The sequence below is a fragment of the Myotis daubentonii genome, chromosome 10, assembly GCF_963259705.1.
Source record: "Myotis daubentonii chromosome 10, mMyoDau2.1, whole genome shotgun sequence".
NCBI lineage: Eukaryota > Metazoa > Chordata > Mammalia > Chiroptera > Vespertilionidae > Myotis > Myotis daubentonii.
The window spans coordinates 9,936,948-9,958,250 of NC_081849.1; the positions used below are offsets into that span (position 1 = coordinate 9,936,948).

At 35.9% G+C, this 21,303-nt stretch overlaps 1 protein-coding gene and 1 pseudogene across 1 annotated transcript in view; one reads left to right on the plus strand and one right to left on the minus strand.

Annotated features, from left to right (window-relative positions):
• FOXP2 (forkhead box P2) overlaps window positions 1–21,303 on the plus strand; it is a 704,673-nt gene that overhangs the window by 145,346 nt on the left and 538,024 nt on the right. The gene's annotated exons all lie outside the window — the stretch shown is intronic.
• On the minus strand, window positions 12,129–13,090 carry LOC132211315 (serine/threonine-protein kinase 16-like; annotated as a pseudogene).

Here is a 21,303-nt window from a genome sequence, read left to right on the forward strand (position 1 = left end):
AAGTTATCTCATTTAAAATTTTGTGTCCTATATGACAAAAAAGTCTTTCTTTTGAACATAAATGAGTACTTAATTCAGAGAAGTTTGACTGATTAAAAAGAGAACACACACATGTGCACACCACAAACATTTTGTCCATGATTAGAAATTCAAACCTACCTAACAAGGGAAGCCTCCAGAACCAAAAGTTTTTCTTAAAGTCAACCATTCCTCTCCTTATCCACTGCAGTAGCCTTTCAACTCATGTTTACTATCAGGAGTTCTTAAGCCTGGACCCTTAGCCTGCACAGGCTCCTGATAGAAATGAATTTCAATATAATTAGTTTTCTTTGTAGTTCTATACATTTTATGCATTTAAAAATAATATTCTGATAAGGGATTCATAGTATTCACTGGACTGACAGAAGGTCTCAGGTCACCAAAAACAGCTAAGAGTCTACTTCCCACAGAACATCATCTAAGTCAGGGGTCCTCAAACTACGGCCCGCGGGCCACATGCAGCCCGCTGAAAACATTTATCCGAGTGTTTTTGCGGTCGCTGCCTGTTGCTTAGCAGCCGACTCGTCCCGGGCCCGCAGTGCACATATGTGGAATGTGCACCGCACTCTCCGACTCCTCTCCTTCTCTCTCTCCTGACTCCTCCTCTCAGTCTCGGGTGTGATCAGACGAGTCACGAGCTTGCCTGTGCAGAGCCTGCTGCTGCCTGAGGAACAAATAAGAACAAGTTAGGATTTTTTTTTTTTTGAAGTTAAGAGGTCTATTTTTTTTTAATTTTGCAGTTAGTAGGGCCTTTTTTTTTTTGAAGTTAGGAGAGCCTTTTTTTTGAAGTTTTGTTTTTTTTATTTCAAAATAAGATATGTGCAGTGTGCATAGGAATTTGTTCATAGTTTTTTTGTTTTTTTTTAAACTATAGTCCGGCCCTCCAATGGTCTGAGGGACAGTGAACTGGCCCCCAGTTTAAAAAGTTTGAGGACCCCTGATCTAAGTGCTTTGTTAATAATGTTAATCCTCAGTGTTAAAGCCTCAACTTGTACTTGGAATAAAATATGAACTTCTTAGTTTGGTTTTGAAAGGCGCCCTCTATATTGGCTTCCACCTAGCTTTCCCATCTCGTCTATTGCCACCTTCTCCCTGGCTCTCTTGGCCTGGCATCGCTGACTGTCAGTTCATGGAACCCTCCCTGACTTGAGGCATTTGCACTTGCTGTTTCCATAGTTTGGAATGCTCCTCTCCAGCCCTGGCCTGTTCCTTCTTATCCTTTAGGTTTCAGTCTAAATTATATGTTGCTGGGAGCTGACATTATTCATACCTGAGTATTTTCTTCCTTACAACTATATTAAACACTGTACTGGAGAGTTATTTCTATTTTTCATGTGCATTAATGCTTCCAACTGTTGGTATGTACAAACTAATTATCAGCTGCTGGGAGCTTTGCTGACCTTCTTATCTAAAGTAACTCCCACTCCTCTATTCTTTTGTTCTGTTCCATAGCTCATACATATCATCTACTTAATTATTTGTAATAAATAAATACGGTTGTGTAATTCCTGTTTTTGTACTAATGTGCAAATTCCATGGGGGCATGGGATGTGTAAGTCTTACTCAGGTTGTCATTTAGTCTAGGGCCTGACCCTTTGTAGATGAGTAAATATCTATTAAATGAATGAATGAAGTGGGGGCACATGAATGGGCTGCTATTTGGAATGTATAAACTCATTTGTTTACTTGTAAACACATTTATTAGACAGTGGAAATGAGAGACCAGCTATAACATTTAAATCCTGAATAGCTTTCTGAGTAATTCACAAGCTAAAGTTGAATGCTTTAACCTCTTCAGTTATTCAGAAATTGAATGTCATAGTTCATTATATGGTAATGGAACCGCCAAGAAAATAAAAATTCAAGAATTATGTTTGACTTCCTTTCATATGTTATACGTTCTATCTGCCATACACCAAGCCTGTATCCAGTTAATGCTCATAACTTTGTCTTTTGATTGATTCACTTGATTGCCATATACCAAAATCATTTGTATATCTATTGAAACTGATTTTCTGTCATATATAACATTAATTTAAAATATTTTACCATTTGTACAGAAAGTTATATCTCAAACTTATGATAAATACTTTTTATCCTGTTACAAAGTAAATCATCTTTTATTATTCTCTAATTTAAAGTATGTTTATTTGAGCTGATTCTTCTATTAAAATGGAAGATTCATTTTAATGATGAATAGAATTGAATAATAACTCTTTTATTTATATGTGGAAATCAATCCCAGAAAGGTATACTCTCCATTTTCCTATATGTCATGTCATTTGAGGGGTGAGTATTCTTTAGTGGAGTTGGAAAAAGGGTTGTATATAGTACTTTGTTTCTCTAATGTAAAGTCAGTGATAACCTGAGAATATTTTTCTTACTATCTTAAATAACCAGAATCATATTATCCTAGATGACCTTGTAGTCTATAAAAATGAATAAAACAATAAAATATACTTTATACCTTGATCATGATTTTGAGGATTCTTGATGGCAAAAAATAAATAAAATATAATATAATATATCACCTTTATTCTTTTAATTCATTAGAACTCACTAAATACCAAGTGGTTCAAAAAATGAATAAAGATATTCTTTTTTCTTATTTCACTTGTAGCTCAACATAATTCCATAACTGGTTATTTTTAGTCTTGTTCTTTTCTTGGCAATACTGATACTTCGGAGAAAATTTCATGCAGATGAGTGCATGTTTATAAATGAATATTTATGGAGGAAGTTTTACTTTAGGTCTATTAGGATATAACAGGAAGGGAAAAGAAGGTATATACTCTCATTTGATGCACTTCACTATTTCTTTTAGACTCTGATTACACAAGGACAATATTCATATGCTATTGCTTAAGTGATAAGTTCCAAGTACTACTGCGTTTTCTCTCCTCATTATGAAATGCAACTGTTATTACTGATCTCATTTCTTAATATTTGTATGCCTTCTTGATTTTTCCTCCTCTCTCCTGTATTGTTTTCTTTCCTCTCCTCTTCTTTCCTTTCCTCTCCCTCTTTCTTTCTTTCTAGCCATCCTATCCTTCTTCCAAAAATATATAATGAAATGCATTTGATATCAGAAAACATAAGGAAATAAACAAATGAATCAATATAAGAAGAAAAATTGGTGTCAAACAGTAAAATGGGTTTCTGCTTGGGGAAGGGGATGTTGTCCGGTTCTATGGAATAAGGGAGGGGAAGCAGATTAGTCTAGTTCCTTCTTAAATAGCTTTATTCTTATTCCAGAGGTACCTAGCTCTGCAATGTTGTGGGCTCCTGTAGTATGGATCAGGTTTGTCCCACCCTGGTGTCAGCTAAGGATTCAGCTTTTTAAATGCTTGTTTAAGCAACTATAACTCATATGCCAGTTTTCCAGCTTCCAAAATTTTGTTGCTGTTTTGAATATTCTATCTTTGAAGGTTTATTCTTATTTTGAACAGTCTTTAGCTATCATTTTTATATTGCTTATAAGAGGAACAAGGAATAAAGGCATTGTGTTCCATTTCTGTTTTTAACTGGAAGTTCACCTTTCATTTTCAGCAAATATATGTGAGGTTTCTAGTTACACATGGAAGGAGAGAAAGAAGCACTCGCGAATAATGCAAAATCCCAAGAGTGAGACCACGCCGGTGTCACAATAAAACTACTTACCCTCATCCATACCTATTAGTTCCCCACCTCCCTCAAGTGTGACTTGAGGTGAGGGTGGGGATAAAAACTAGAGACACCTATATACGCAGGCGGACACCTAAGCACAAATGCTTAGGAGGCATATAGCATTGGTCCACCCATAAAAAATATCCTTTGAAGGATTGTGACATTTAACCTGATTTACTAACTTCTTTTATAAAAAAAAGTAAACAAATTTTAAGAGAAGTTTTATGTTTACAGAAAAAAATGAGCAATAAATACAGAGTTCCACTATTACTTAGCCTCTCCCCTCAAAATAATTGTTTTCCCTCCATCTTGCATTAGAGTGCTACATTTACTACTCTTGATGAACCAAAAATGATACATTATTAGCTAAGTTCTGGAGTTCACATTAGGCTTAATTTTTCTGTTGTACAGTTCTGTCAGTTTCAACACATATATAATATCATGAACCTACCATTACAGAATCATAGAGGAAGGTATCACTGCCCCCAAATCCCGTGTTCTACCTCTTCTCTGCCTCCCTCTTTCCCCTAAAGCTCCTGGCAGCAATTGGTCTTTTATTATTGCTATAGTTTGCCTTTTACATGTTATTCAATCATACAGAAAAGTAACGTTTTCAGACTGACTGCTTTGACTTAGCAACATGCATTTAAGGTTCTTCTGTGTCTTTTCATGGTTCAATATGATAGCTCATTTCTTTTTGTTGTTGAATAACATTTCCTTGTATGGATGTATTCGCGTACTTATCCGTTCACTTACTGAAGGACATGTTGGTTGCTTCAAAGTTTTTGCAATTATAAATACAGCTGCTATAAACATTCATGTGAAGGTTTTCGTGTGGATATATAAGTTTTCAACTTATTGGGTAAACACCTAGAGTGTAATTTCTGAGTCATATGGTAAGTCTACATTTAGCTTTGTAAAAAAATGAGCAAACTGTTTTCCAAAGTGGCTATGCATTAACATTTTTTATGATTTAGACATAGTCTAGATCAGCCGTGGGCAATCAGCCATTTGAAATGAATAAAACTATTGAAAAAAAAGACCGTACCCTTTTATGTAATGATGTTTACTTTGAATTTATATTAGTTCACACAAACACTCCATCCATGCTTTTGTTCCGGCCCTCTGCTCCAGTTTAAGAACGCATTGTGGCCCTCGAGTCAAAAAGTTTGCCCACCCCTGGCTAGATTGTCTTCTAGAGCAATATTTGTGGTAATCAATAGTAATATATATTTCACTTATTGTTTACATAAGGTAAAATTCATTGCAAAGGTTTTATGATTTTAGATTTTTACTGCTATATTGCTTTATATTGTTGTCTTGACCCTAACATTGATAGAAGAGAGATTTTAATTAAAAGATGCTGTATAGCCCTAGCTGGTTTGACTTAGTGGATGGAGCATCAGCCTGTGGATTGAAGGGTCCCAGGTTCAATTCTGGTCAAGGGCACATGCCTGGGTTGTGGGCTTGATCCCCAGTGTGGGGATTTAGTTAATAATGTATCATTATTGGTTCATCAATGCAGGAGGCAACCCATCAGTGATTCCCTCTCATCATTGATGTTTTTGTGTCTCTCTCTCCCTCTCCATTTCTCTCTGAAATCAATAAAAATATATTTTAAAAATACTGTATAAATTTAAAGTAATCACATTAGATACTTCAATTCCCACGAAGTAAAGGAATTCTTAACACTTTAGAAATAAACATACATAAGTTGAGAACTATGGACTGTGTTTGAATGATGATGTTTTATTTGCTTGATACTTCCTTTACTCATTCAGTAAACACTCATTGAGCATCTAAGGTCTGTAATTTTAAAGAGGCTTCATTAATTACAAACATGTTTGTACCTGAAAGAATATACCACAGGAAACTGCAGGACATCTAGTGTGCATCACCCTTATCTATTACTAGAGGCCCGGTGCATGAAATTTGTGCAAGAGTAGGCCTCCCTTCCCCTGGCTGCCAGCACCAGCTTCCCTTGGCACTGGGGCCCGGAGCTTCCCTCGCAGCCCCAGCTCCATCCGGAAGGCCCTCTGGTCTAATTAGCATATTATGCTTTTATTATTATAGATTATGACAACAAAAAATGCCTTCTCAAATTTTTGAATTTCAGTGGCACTAGCATTGCTACAAAAGACTGTTTGATTATTTAATGGTGAGTCTATTTTAAATTCAGTTTGTCCTTTATTATACCTTATATCTCACTATAAAATAAATTAGTGGTTTCAGAAATCAGTCAGTGATGGATCAATAAAGTTACAACATTTAGTTAGCTAAGGATATCAGGAATATTATGAGAATAGCTTCAATATGTAAATTAGAAAATTGAAAGATGTTGTTAGTGTGGGATAGAAAGGTAAGTTAATTGTATGACGCTGTATCCCTGCACATGGAAAATACAGTTCTAAATCTCCCGTGCATAAAGACTGATTTTTCTTTTTATCAATAATAGCCAAGAAGATGAAAAAAAGGGAAAACTCATTAACATTGTACCTTTCCTATATTATGTTTAAAATTAATCTACAACTGCTTTTATTTTACTTTCTATGTTTTTGTCTTCATTACTTCAAGCATCTTTTCTTTAGTATTTGCTATTCCTTTGTAATCACTGCATGTCTTCTTCCTACTGCCTTCTTAAATCCTGCTGCATCGCTTTTTTGCCTTTCTTTCTTTAATCTTTTCTCTTCTGTTTAATTTTTAAATCCTTTGCCCTTTATCTTTCTTTCAGTCTTTTTTAGCTGGTCTCCCTTCCTTTGATATCCTCTTAAATGGTATTTCTTCTTAACATTGTATTTCATTGATTTTTTTGTTTTATCTTTTGAGTTTTAAGTTTTCCTTTGTATGTAAGGACAACCTATTCTACTTATCTATACTGAATTAAAAAGAGAAGGCACTACTAAATCCTCCATATTAAATGAAAACAAACAACAACAATGTTTAGTCAAACTAATTGTGTGATTACTGAAAGACTTATGACACATTTTCTTCTCTTTTATTTTCTTTTGTTTTGGATTAAAGCCCAAATAATTGATGTGCTGATACAGAGCAAATCCAGTTCATTTTCTAATTTGCTAACTTTAAATGTATATAAAATATACTTTTGAGTCAAACATTTGTTGTAGTAGATCACAAGTAATTTTGCCTTTTATAAAATGTTTGGAATTAACGAGTATATTTATAATGTTATTATGAACACAGATGAAGGGCATAATAAAAAATAAGAGACTATGATGAAATTCTTTTTCTTCCACATCTTAGTTTATCTGTCCAAATATTCAGTAGATTTGGTTTAAAATATGCTAGATTTTTAATATTAATAGCCATCTATCTTAGAATTTAAGGATGATCTGAAGCAAATACATCAACCAAACTTTACTAAACTAGGTTGGTTCTGGTTTATGGGTCTGTCTTGGGTACCGAAGAAATAACTGAGACAGCGCTCTAGATAGTCACCTTCACAGAGGGAGAGAAGCAGATAAGTACTATAAGGAAAACCAGAAGTGCATGAAATCTTAGATATATCATTTCTGCTTCCAGCAAGCAAGAGATGTGTTGAGGGACATTCTACAGTTGAAAGAGAGATCAGGTGACTTGCCTTAGTTCATACAGAGAAAATGGCAGAGTTAGGAATTGAATTCAGATTTACGTTATAGATAATTTTCTTCACATTTATCTTATGTATTTATTTATACATTCTGCTGATAACAATTCCTATTTACACTCAAGCTTAGCTTTGTAGTTCATTCAATAGATAAAATATAATATTCTCAAACATTTTTTCATTGCTGCTTGTGATAGCTTTATATTTATACAAATATATATTAAATTGTTCTTTGTATGTTATATGAGACGCATATTATTTATTATCTACCTCATCAATATTTTAAACAATAGTTCTGTTTTCATTAATTTTATTGAATAAATATTACTGAAGCTTATACTAGTCTTAAAGCTAATTGATAGAGTTGTTTTTCCCTCTCAGATGATCATTTTAAAATTCTTATGGGCTTTTTTTAGATAATCTTGTGGTATTTGTTGGATTCTTTCTGCCTACAGTTAGAGTAGTTTGCATTTATTCAGAAAGAAGGGGCTTTTTAAGTATATGTCAAATAGCCACAGGATTTTAGAGGTGCATATCAAATATAATAAAAATAACAAGGTATTTCCTGAGAAACAGTACACTTTAGAAATAATAATAGTATTTAATAGTATATTTTATATTAAGAAAATTTGAAGTTACCTTTTCCTAAGTAGTATTTTTAATCCAGTCTTTAAAAGTAGTTGTATTAATATTTATTTATTTATTTATTTATTTATTTATTTATTTATTTATTTATTTATAGGAAGGGAGAGAGAAACATTGATGTGCAAGCAAAAACATAAATCGGCTGCCTCCCGCATGCCCCTAGGGATCCAGCCTGCAACAAGGGCATGTGCCCTGACCAGGAATCAGAGGCAACCCCTGGGTGCACAGGACAATGCCCAAACAACTGAGCCACACTAGCCAGGGCTAGTTTTTGTTATATTGTAAATAAAGGAATTAGATATTCTTTGCTAGTTTGATAATTATAGACTATTAATTCCCTGTTAAAACAAACTGGAGATTTTTTAAAACTTCCTTTTGAAAACATGCCCCACTAAAGATATCTAGGCTGAAAATCTTAGAAATACAGGTTGGTACTCTGTGTATGTGTATGCATGTTTAAAATGAACTCTTAGTGCTCTTAGTGTATTGTGATTTATAGCTTTCATCAATCTATATAATTTACAAAATACGGTTTTGTAAGTCTCAATATCACCTGGGAGCTATTGTTAGACATACAAATGTTTGGGCCCCATCCCACACCTGTTGAATCTCACATTGTCCTATGTGTGGTCAGTAGCAATCTATGTTTCAATAAATTTTACAAGAAATTATGATGCAGCCACGTCCAAGTTCCACGAATTTATATGACCTTCTTCTTGGATTAATACTATTTTACTTGTGGGTTTTTTTTGTAATAAATGTTCTTAATATAGAGTATTTAAGTGGGCTATAGTATTCAATAACACCTAAAGTTTGTAGGCCATATACCATTTAGTACTAGTCACCGTAACAAAATACCATAGAGTAGGTTGCTAGACAACAGAAATATATTGTCATAGTTCTAGAGGCTGGAAGTCCAATATCAGGGTGCCAGCATAGATAAGTTCTTGCTGATTTGCCTACTCACTGTATCATTACATAATAGGGGCAGTGTGGAGAGGAAGAAAGGGAGAGAAAAAGAAGGAGAAAGGAACTCTGGCGTCTGTTCTTATAAGGGCACTAATCCCATCATGAGGGCCCCACCCTATGAAGTCATCTAAACTTAATTACCTCTTAAAAGCCTCATCTCTAAATACCATCACATTGGGGATTAGGGGTTCAATATATGAAATTGGTTGGGGGGCACAATTTAGTCCATAGCAGTCCAATTTCTGGTAAAAAACAAGAGATGATGCTAAAATAAAAAGACATCTGGAGTCTATTCCCTAGTCCTAATTCCTCCCCTAAGTAATAGTGCACCTCTTTAATTTTTCTTGCTATTTGAAATTATATTAAAAATGTAATCTATAAGTGACCTAAGATTGTTGGGAAATTCAAATGTAATGAATTTGTGAAAGATGTATATAGACCACAGCATTGTATAATGGTAATTAAAGATTATTATTTTTTTGATCAGTATATTTTGATTATAAGTCAGCTGCCTATAATCAATAACTAAGCCCATCTAAGTAATGAACCATATGATATCCAAATACTGTACTATTTGGAATAAATAGGTCACTGGCAGTCATGAGGGAAAATTGAATTTGATCATAGAAATTATCCAGACTATATTCTACCTGATACAGAAACCAACTCTAGAGAAAACTAACCTTAGCTTGATCAGTCCCTGTATCATTCATGGTACTCCATAGTAACAGAACCAGTAGAGTGTGTGTGTGTGTGTGTGTGTGTGTGTGTGTGTGTGTGTGGAGATCTTTGGAGGATCTGATGTTGAAGCTCAAGTCTGAAGATAGTTTGGAGGCAGAATTCCCTCTTCCTCGGGAGATGTCTCTCCCTTTTCTTGTAAGGCTTTCAACACACTGAATGAGGCCCGTTCACATTCAGGAGGGTAATTTGCTCTACTCAAATGTTAATCCCATCTAAATATCACCTCCATGATGACATGTACACTGGTGTTTGACCAAAGATCTGGGTACCATGCCCTAGCAGATTTGACACATAAAATTAACCTTCACATCATCCTTAATATTTAGGGTCAATTTACATAGAAAATATTATGTAAATCTAATTTTGAAATGATATGAACACAATACATAATAAATTGATATATATGTAAAGTAATGAATGAATAAATAGAAAAATGTGGGTCGATACCAGGTGCATTACCTTTACTTATTCCTTAATAAAAAAGGGTTCAATTCCCTCTCAGCTTTGTGGACATTTTAGAACTGGAGCAGCTAGCGGAAGTGTGTGTAGAGCACGTTGATTCAAAGACACAGTGATGAGTCCTAGCTGGTTTGGCTCAGTGGATAGAGCATTGGCCTATAGACTGAAGGGTCCTGGGTTCCATTTTGGTCAAGGGCACATGCCCGGGTTGGGGGCTTGCTCCCCAGTAGGGAGGTTTCAGGAGGCAGCTGATCAATGATCCTCATCATTGATATTTCTAACTCTCCCTCTTCCTGCCTCTCTGAAATCAATAAAAGATATATTTAAAAATCAAACAAACAGACAAAACAAAACAAAAAAATGCAAATACATAGTGATGAGTCACAGAGCTCTTGGTTTGGCCTTAGCTGGTATAGTTATCACATCAAGCAAAATCCATAAACTGAAGAAGGGTAGCTACTATATTGAATGTATGAATTGAGATCTAACAAGGATTTTGGCACAGTGCTCTGAGTATAGAAAGATGAAATTGAATAGGATGAATATAAAATCTTGTCTTAAGTTTTAAAAAGTTGCACAAGCATGGATGAAGACTTAGAAAATACATCAACTCAAAATACCAGAGAAGGTTATAGGAATTGCTAAAACAGATTGTACATTCAACACAGCTGTTGTCTAATATGGGATAAAAGATAAATATCAAAGATGGCCTTAACTAAGGCAATATAGAGGATATGTCCTTCAAATCATATTCTGTCTTATATTATAACTAATAGGTTGAAATTAATATATATATATATATATATATATATATATATATATTTGTTGTGGTTTTCTTTTTTACTTTGGATTATAAATTTTATTCTCTAGTTAGTCCCATACTCACAAAATCAACCCTCAATTAATGTTAGTTCAATTGGCTTAAAAGTAAACATCACTAAATAGCTTTGGGAACAAAACTTTCAAGTGATATTCTGTAATGAAAAGCTAATTGATAAAATAGCAGAAGTGTAGTAAGGCAAATGATTTATTAAGGGAGAGGTTTCTGCCAGAGTATGACCTGAAGAATCCAGATCAATTTATAACTACAATTTTTCTTAAAACAATTTCTGCATGTTTTGATCCTGACACAGATATAATATTTGAAGACTTAGAAAATACATCAACTCAAAATACCAGAGAAGGTTATAGGAATTGCTAAAACAGATTGTACATTCAACACAGCTGTTGTCTCGAGTAATTTATTCAGTCATTCTGAGCCTCCTATATTGTCCACTGTAGGGGTTATGATTGGTGAACACATTGTACTGATATGTCTGAGGATTTTCATATGGTGATTAGAGGGACAGGAAACATTGTCAAATGAACACAATATTTATTAAATCTTGATCTTTTGCAGAAGTGACATTTATAGATCTCACACAACTTCTGTAAAACAATCAGATGTGGAACTATTTAGCTAATAGTAGTATTGACTGGTGTGTCATTTCTATTTGCTGGTACAGAGTAAGAATTTCAAAGTTGATGTTATTTGAGCAAGAACTGTGAAGCAATGTTATATTTTAGCTCCACATTCCTTTGACTTTATTTAAATGATCTAATTTAAAGGTTATGTATCTTATATTTTTCTTTTAATTTGTTCTTTTAATTTTTTAAAATTTGTTCTTTTGTTTGTTTTAACATTTCTTCCCCAAATGCTTTCACTTTATTCTTCTATTTATACATTCTTCTGCTTCCATATTTGGAGGCAGACCATGATGCAAGCTCAGCCATCCTGCTCAGAGTCCTTTTCCGCATCATTTTCCCTTTGCTCATCCCCCACATTCACTCACCTCAACTCCAGTTCTCTGTCCAGTTGTTCTCAGGGGTAAGAGAGCAGAACAGATAGAAGACTGAGCTGACTCCCACCCCCTCACCCCAACTACAAGAGAGCAAGCCTGGATAGAAAGGATGCAGATTCCAGTGAGAGATGGGGGCCTGTTTCCAAGGCACGGGGGCCATCTTCTCAACATGGCCACTGGTTGGTTCCGATTTGGGTCATGTGCTGCCCTGGATCTGGGTTTGCTGTGCCTCCAGCTGACTGAGGAGGAGAGGAATGTGAGGGCGCTGCTGGGGGTCCACAGGCAGCTTGGAGGCCACGGCTGCCACACTGACAAAGAATGCCTGGGGCTTTGCAGGATGCTGAGTTGGTTCTGCACAGCAAGGGCCACGCCGTCACCTTTCTGGATCACTGTGTCTAAGGGCCTTCCCCAAACAGCACAGCATGTAGCACACAGCCTAGGGACCAGACACCAGTCTGCTCATCGATGACACAGTGCTCTGCATGGAGAAGAGCTCTGGCCGGGAGGAGATGGTGCATCACTGGGCTGCCTAGTCCTATAGGGCCAGAGCCTGGCGGGAGCCCTCCACATGGCATGGGTGCATGCTTGATTCATGGAACCCAAGTGCATTAAAACTGGTGGCCCCTCATCTCCAAGCAAGATGCTGGTGTGCTGTAGGTCCCGGAGGGCTTGCCCCTCGGCATGAATGACCTCAAGGCCTCTGCAGATACCCAGCAGCAGCTAAAGGATTTGATCTTCAGTCAAGAAGTTGCCTGTGTGTTTCAGCTTTTCTATCTCCTTATATAGTGTACCTCCCTGGAAGAGGGGTACTAGCAGCCAGGCCTCCTGTGTAATGCCCTGCTCCCTCAGACAGTAATCCACAAGACAAACGATGTTGGGGTGATGGAAGAAGCCATGCCTGTCTACTTCTTATTGGGCCTCCTCCCCAGTCCTGTCCTCCTCCCCAGTCCTGCCCTCCTCCCCAGTCCTGCCCTCCTCCCCAGTCCTGCCCTCCTCCACATCCTGCCCTCCTCCCCATCCTGCCCTCCTCCCTAGTCCTGCCCTCCTCCAGTTTCTGGATAAAGAGGTAGCACTTAGTGTCAATGAAGACAGTTCCCCGACGATAGACACACAATGTGTGGCCCATAAAGTCTCAGTTCTCCTCCTCCAGGTCAGTCAGAAGCTGCCAAGGGATTGCCCAGTTTGAGTTGGCTCTTCCTGCTAATGTCCTAGGGGCCCAGCGGCTCATGCCGCTTTTAAATCACTGTTTTTCTCGACCTTACTACTTAAAATGTGTTTTCCAATTACTGATCATTTCAAAGAAGTGTCCTTCATAAGTAATAGGTAACCTCATTGAAGAAATTTGAAATGAAACATACAAACTTTGAATTTATACTTTTACTGATGTATTATTTCTTAATTAGTTACACCTTACCTAGTTTATAAAATAATTTTAGTTCTTTTCTGCTGCATATATACTGTCTAGGGATTTACTTTTATTAAAGGCATTTCTGGACCATATGCTGATAATACAGTTCTAGAGTCACTGTAAAGATCGCAACCATATTAAGTTTCAGTTTAATAAAAAATGACCTGAATACTGTATCCAGCACTCACCTTCTATAGTTAAGCAATAGCTGAATATTCCATAAGGAGCAAGAACATGGAAATAGGGCAATTAACTTGTTATAAACATGAAACTGTATTTGAGAGTACTCCAAAGCAGTCAGATATTTGGGCCCAAATGCCTTGCCAGTTCTGAGTCAAAGAATTTCAAGGAATTTAGTTACAATTAAACTTTGAAAGATAGGGAACATCTTCCCTGAGAACTGTTCTACCTTTCTATCCATCTATCTATCTTTATTATCTATCTGTCTATCTATCATCTATCTATCTATCTATCTATCATCTATCTATCTATCTATCTATCTATCTATCTATCTATCTATCATCTATCTATCATCTATCTATCTATCTATCTATCTATCTATCTATCTATCTATCTATCTATATCATCTATCTATCATCTATCTATCTATCTCTATCTATCATCTATCTCATCTATCTATCTATCTATCTATCTATCTATCTATCTATCTATCTATCATCTATCATCTATCTATCTCATTTTTCAAACATCTCCCATTTTGAGCAATTCAGTTTTCAGCCAAGTTGTTCACAGGAAAAATGTCTCCATTGTCAAACCAAGCTTTGGTTTTTGATCTGACAATACTTTCATGCTGATATCTCCCCATGACAAAAAAGCATCTTTCAGGCAACAAACAAAGGAGAGAATGCTTCCGTTGCTTGTGAAATCAACGGTTAGCACAATTTTAAAACATAAAGAGGCCATCAAGAGTGCTAATGTTGCTAAGGGTGTGAAAGAAACAATGATCACAGGCAATTGAAGAGGGAGGAAAACTGTTGTTGATTTTGATAAACGGAAAGCAGTTAGCCAGTGACAGCATTTAGGGCAGTGGTTCTCAACCTTCCTAATGCCGCCACCCTTTAATACAGTTCCTCATGTTTTGGTGACCCCCAACCATAAAGTTATTTTCGTTGCTACTTCTTAACTGTAATTTTGCTACTGTTATGGAATCGTAATGTAAATATCTGATATGCAGGATGCATTTTCATTGTTACAAATAGAATATAATTAAAGCATAGTGATTAATCACAAAAGCAATATGTGTTTTCTGATGGTCTTAGGCGACCCCTATGAAAGAGTTGTTTGACCCCCAAAGGGGTCGCGACCCACAGGTTGAGAACCGCTGATTTAGGAGCCAGTGATATAGGAACAAGCAATGATACCGCATGCCAACCTGAAAGACACCCTCGGACCCAGTGCTTGCAGTGGTTCCTTTAAGGTCAGTAGGGGTGGTTTTAAATAAAGACGTGTTTATTTATAGACCAAACAGTGCATTAGACATGCACTGTATATAGGAAAGGTTAAAACAGGTAAAGGATTAATTCAATTTACATTATTTCTAATGGGAAAAAATGATTCGTTTTGTAACAAATCACTTTTTGAACAGCCTTCCAGAATGAATTAAGTCTGAGAACCAAAGTTCCACCGTATTTTTTTTGTTTCCTTCTTTCCTCTGCTTCCCTCATCTTCATCTCTCCTTCTCTCTCTCTCTCTCTCTCTCTCTCTCTCTCTTCTTTAAGAAGTATTTATTTACTTTCTTATTCATGCAAGACACTGGGCTAACATTTGCAGCATGTAGCACAGGATTCTAAGACATGAATTCAAAAATACCATTACCTGTTTCACATCTATTAAATCAGCCATATAATTTTTCAAAAGAGACAGTTTATCACATCTGCACATACTACATCTGATTTTAACATTTCTTTATATTTTATTTGTCACCTTTTATTATCCCTTATTTTTTTTAAAGTTAAGACTTTATTTTTTGTATCAGTTTTCCTTCCGTTCACTGCAAAACTGAGGACAAGGTACAGAGATTTTCCGCATACTTCTTTTTTAAAAAAATATATTTTATTGATTTTTTACAGAGAGGAAGGGAGAGGGATAGAGAGTTAGAAACATCGATTAGCTGCCTCTTGCACACCCCCTACTGGGGATGTTCCCCGCAACCAAGGTACATGCCCTTGACCAGAATTGAACCTGGGACCCTTGAGTCTGCAAGCCGACGCTCTATCCACTGAGCCAAACCGGTTATGGCTTTCCACATACTTCTTGCCCCCCCAATGCATAGCCTCTACCATCATCATCTCCCACCAGAGTTACAATAAATTATAACACTTGTTAAAATTGATGAACCTACATAGGTAAGGTTATAATCACCCAAAGTTCATAGCTTACATTAAGGTGCGCTTTTGATGCTGTACATCCTATGTGTTGGAATAGATGTATAATGACATGCACAATATCTATCATTGTGGTATTATGCAGAGTAATTTCAATGCCCTAAAAATCCTCTGTAATCATGCCATCATAGCGTTTTACATACCTCTGTTACTGACACTGTGCTGTATTGTAAATAGTTCCTTAAATGTTCATGTTAAAAAAAATTCAGAGTGTATAAAGACAATTTAAACTTTAAAAAATTACTTCTTTCCATTCCTCAATCTCATTCCCCAGTGTATCTGTTGCCTGCAACTTATTAACTACATGGTTTAGGATAAGTTGTTTTTTGTCTCTAAACCTCATTTCCTCTCCCTCCCTTTTTAACATGGGATAATATCACATAAAACTGCTGTGAGAATTGAAAAATAATCACTTTATTCCTCATGGTCATCCGATTTTTACCAATTTACTTCTTTATAACTATGTTTTCAGGTACACTCCATTACTCTGGAAATTTGTGTACAGGAAAGCACAGAGCTAAAGAATCTCCCTTTTTGTTCCTTTCCTTGAGTGCTATTCCAGGTTTCACGTGACACGTTAGAAATAGAATTATTCAGTCACATTCTCTACCCTGAAGGAACTTAGTCATATATTACTTATTGCCTGGCACTTTCAAAACAGAGTGAAAATTATTTTATAACAAAGTGAATATATGGAGACATATTTCCAAAATTCAGGAAAAATTGTGAGTGATTTTTAAATATCTGAAATCCTCTCCTTGCTCTATTTTGATCTTCATAACTCACACTGAGGATTCTATACCTTATTTTTGCTCTGTAAGTCTTGCAATAGCCTTGGGCAAAAGGCAATAACATTCTGATCTGGGATTTAACTCCAGAGAAAAGATCCTTTCAGTAATTTCTTTTGCAAACACAACCAACAGTAAACTCTAAGTTATTTAAGATGTAGAGACTTTGAGGATTATTTAGGGACTTTGCTACGTCTGACTTAACTCCCTCATGCTGCTTCCCTTTGGCCATTTCATGATGCGTTATAAGCTATATGAAACAGGAAAAGGGTAAAATTCAGATTACTTAGCTACTGGCAAGCAGTCTTGGAAAATTGATAGGCAAGAAGGTTCTATGTGATGGGTTGAATGGGATACATTTTCTACCACTCAAAATAATAGAAATTTCACTATATGCTATTCTTGGGTACATGAAACTGTTTCATAAATTATACCACTTAAAATATAGAGAGCAACCCTTGTTTGGAAAAAGAAAATTACATACAAAAATTTGGAATGTATGTTCTGATCAGAGGAAATAATGCTCTGGACTAATAGAAACATGGTGCTTCATTGAATTGTTACTATTGACTAGTATAGAGTAAGATAATGTGTTTCAATTATAATGGTCCATATTAATTAATCCTATGGCAAGTAATGGTTTGTCTTCTTATCTAGCAATAAAAGATACTTAGAAAGCTTGTCAACTTTGGTTCCTGGGTTCTTCAAGTGATTAATGGTATAATTTATTTAATCATGAATTATATTTTTCCTATTTTTTATTTACTAATACAGCATACAAATGTTTACAAATAAAAGATTTATTTAAAATGCATGTAATATTAATGGACTATAGTAAAAATGTCATAATTTGTAAACTCAATACATTGTTAAGGATTTTTAAAAATAGTATATTATCATTTCAACTTTATTAATATTTATAGAATGGCAATCTCTAGACTGAGGACCATGTACTGAGTATTATTAAATTTGCATCATAGGTTGAGTTTCCTGTGAAGTAGGTTGTGAGATTGGAATTAGCATACAGTACCATGATAAGGGAGTGTTCAGGAATCAAAACTTTTGGGAAGGAAAGGAAAGAAGCAGAACTGGGAGGAGGGATGTAGTTTCCATGAAGGCATCATGCGTCTCCTGGGGGCTTCTGAGGCTGGATGGCCTTTCAGGTTGTCCCTCATTCAGGCAACGGGCCGGCCTTCATGCCCCTGCACTGATCCTCGGATGAAGGCCGATCCAGGAAGTCTTTCTTCAGCTGAGGCAATAGCTGGGGAAATAAGTCCTTCGTCTGGGCAACACATCACATTGCTTACTACACTGAGAATAGGTTAGAACCCGAGTGCTTGATACAGTTAAGTAAGAAGACTCAATGCCCTGGTCTAAGCCTCTAGGACAGGGGTGGGCAACGTTTTTGTGAGTGCGTGCCAAAACCAGCAAAATCTCTGACTCAAAATTCTTCTGCGTGCCAACCCTAATTTTTTGAGAACATGTTACACCTACTTGATATCTCTTAAGGTGTACGTATGTGAAGAACCTTGAAGAAATAATAAAATTCATTCGAGCGACAAAAACAGTACATGATGATGAAGAATACATTTATTTTTTAATGTATACATGTACACTGATAGTCCGACAGAAAGTTTTATGACTCCTTTTGATATTGTCAGTGGGACTTTTGCTGCTGCATCACTGATGACAGAGATTTTACATCAGGTTTATATTTCCTGACCTTCAGAGATATGCCTGAGCTATTACTTTCATCCATCAGGCTATTCCTATTAGGAGACTTAACACAATTCATCATTGAGAACAAAGATTCACAAACGTATGTGGATAAAACCGAAATACTGGTCGGATCTAGGAAGGCAGGGAGAGTTAAGGCAGAGGCATAGAAATTGCTCTTCCCCTCACTCGTCAATCCATGTCTATGGTCTTTAAGATAACTTGTCATGTAAAATTATTTATTTATCTAAGATGCACCTACACTGAATTTATCTGAAAAAGAAAAAAGTCGATATTAAGAAAAAAATTGTAAATGGGAGATTATAAGAGAGGGTTTGGCGTGCCAGCAAAAGTTTCTGGCGTGCCATGTTTGGCACGCGTGCCAGGGGTTGCCCACCCCTGCTCTAGGACTACATCTCTCTAGGACTACAATTTGAGCCAGTTGCTGCTGTTGCCCTCTTCCGATTCATACTCTGTATGACCAACAAAGCAAGCTTTTTAAGATGAAAATCAGTAGTGGGGGTGAGGGCATGTGTGTGTAGTGGGGGAGGGACGGGCCAGGAGAGATCAATGGGGAAAAGGGAGACATATGTAATACTTTAAACAATAAAGAATTTTTTTTAAAAAAGTAAATCAGAGAGTGTCACTGCTCTGCCTAAATTGTTCCAATGTCTTCCAGTTGAAGGCAGGATAAAATCCAAAGTAATTAACTGTGGCTTCTAGGCTCGGTCTGATCTTACTCTTATCTATTTCTGCAACATTATCTTGTGCCACTTTAACTCTCCTCACACATTATGTTTGTTACAAACTGGCCCTTTGATCTCAAACATGCCAAGTTGTCCTTCAGTTGAGGGCATTTGTACTCCGTTTCCTCAGGCAGGCAGGCAGGCCTCTTCATTTTTCATGTGATTGTTGCCTCATTCTTTAGATCAAGTCCCCATCGAGACCAGTATACCTTGTTTACTGTAGACCTCAAATAGTTTTTCTCTGTCATGTCATTACAGTTTTCTTCCTGACCCTCCTTACCAGCTGTAATTATCTTGTTTATGCCTCTGTTTTCTGTCTTCCTCTGCTGGAATGAGACTCCTTGAGTTACTTTCCCACTCGATACCCCTTTTTGTGATAAGCCCTTGATAGATTTTACTACTTGCTACTGAATGAAGGTCCTGACCTATCCTACATGGTCCACCTGTTTTGACTTATTTTTCTAATTACTTATTTTTTCAGGTAGAATTCACATACCCTTGAGTTAACATCTTAAAGTGTACAATTCAGTATTATTTTACTGTTTTCACACGCTATCAAATCATAGAACATTTTCATCATCTCAGAAAGACAAACAAACACCTTATACAATTTGAAGGCTCTTATCACCGTCCCCTCTGCCCAGCTCTTGGAAACCACCTTTCTACTTTTTGTTTCTATGGCTTTCCCTACTCTGTACATCTCATATACAGCATCATACACTATGTAACTTTTATATCTAGTTTTTTGTTGTTGTTTTTTTTTTACTTAGTATAATGTTTTCAAAGTTCATCCATGTTATAGCATGTATCAGTATGTCTTTACTTTTTAGGGCTATCATGCCACTGTATAGACAAGCCACATTTGTATATCCATTTAGTAATTCATGGGTTTTTGGATTATTTCCACTTTTGAGCTATTTAAATAATGCTGCAGTGAGCACTCATGTTTTTATTTGGACATATGTTTTCAATTCTCTGACTTAACACCTTGTATTCATACAGTAACACCATATGTAAATTTCCAGGAACTGACAGACTGTTTTCCAAAGGGGACACACCATTTTACAATCCCACCAGAAATGTAGGAGGATTTCACTAGTATAGTCTGTCTTTTTAATTTTAGCCACCTTAGCGGGTATGAAGTAGTATTGCATTGTGTTTAAATTTTGTATTTCCCTAATGACCAAAGATGTTGGCATCTCTTACTGTGCTAACTGACCATTTCTTCTCAGAAGAAATATCTTCTCAAAACTCTTGCTCACTTAAAAAAATGTGTTATATGTATTTTTATTGTTGAGTTGTAAGAATTCTTTATATGTTCTGGGTACTAGTCTCATCAGATATAATTTGCAATTATTTTCTCCATTTCTGTGGGTTATCTTTTTAGTTGCTTTATCACATCCCTTGAAGCACAAAATTTAAAATTTTTACTAAATCCAGTATATTTCTTTTTTATGTCATATGGTTTTTATGCCAAATCTAATAAATCATTGCATAATTGGAGGTCACAAAAGATTACTCCTATGTGTTCTTCTAAGAATTTTATAGTTTTATCCCCTACATTTAGATATATGATTCAATTTGATTTAATTTTTACCTATCTCGTGAGAGAGGGAAAGAATATTCCAGATATGATATCTAAAGTACTGTTTCTCCAGATGGTATTTAGTTGAACATTTTCAGTTATCTGTGTGACTTGTTTTATTTTATACTTTCATGCATAAAAATGGGATCTACCTGGGAAAGGAGATGGAACAAAAACAAATAAAAATAATGTAATTTTAGCAAAATTAACCAAAGAGTATCATGCACTGAATACATTAATTTTAAAAGACTAGCCTTTGTTTTTCTGGCAGAATTGTAAAATGCTTATGTGATATTTCAGTTGCACATATTGGATGGCATCAGCCATTAAAGTTGACCAACTTACTCTTTTCCTTGGCCTATATACAGATGATTATATTGCAGTGCGGTGTAATTCTTACTAAAGTGTACAAGAGAGGGCAACATAGGCAGGAGAGTTATTTTATGTTATTATATTATATTTTATTTATAACTAAAGGATTTCAAGTTAAGTCAAGTTAACATGAGCTAAATGTTTATTATAGTGAGCCTTTGTGCTGTAAATGGAGATGAAAGGAACAGTAACATTATTCTTTTCTCTAGAATGCTTATAATCATCACAGGTTAAGCCACTTTTGATGCATTAGGGGACATTGAATATGAAGAAGGACAATATAATAATATTTAGGATTTCAAGGACTTTTTTTCCTGGG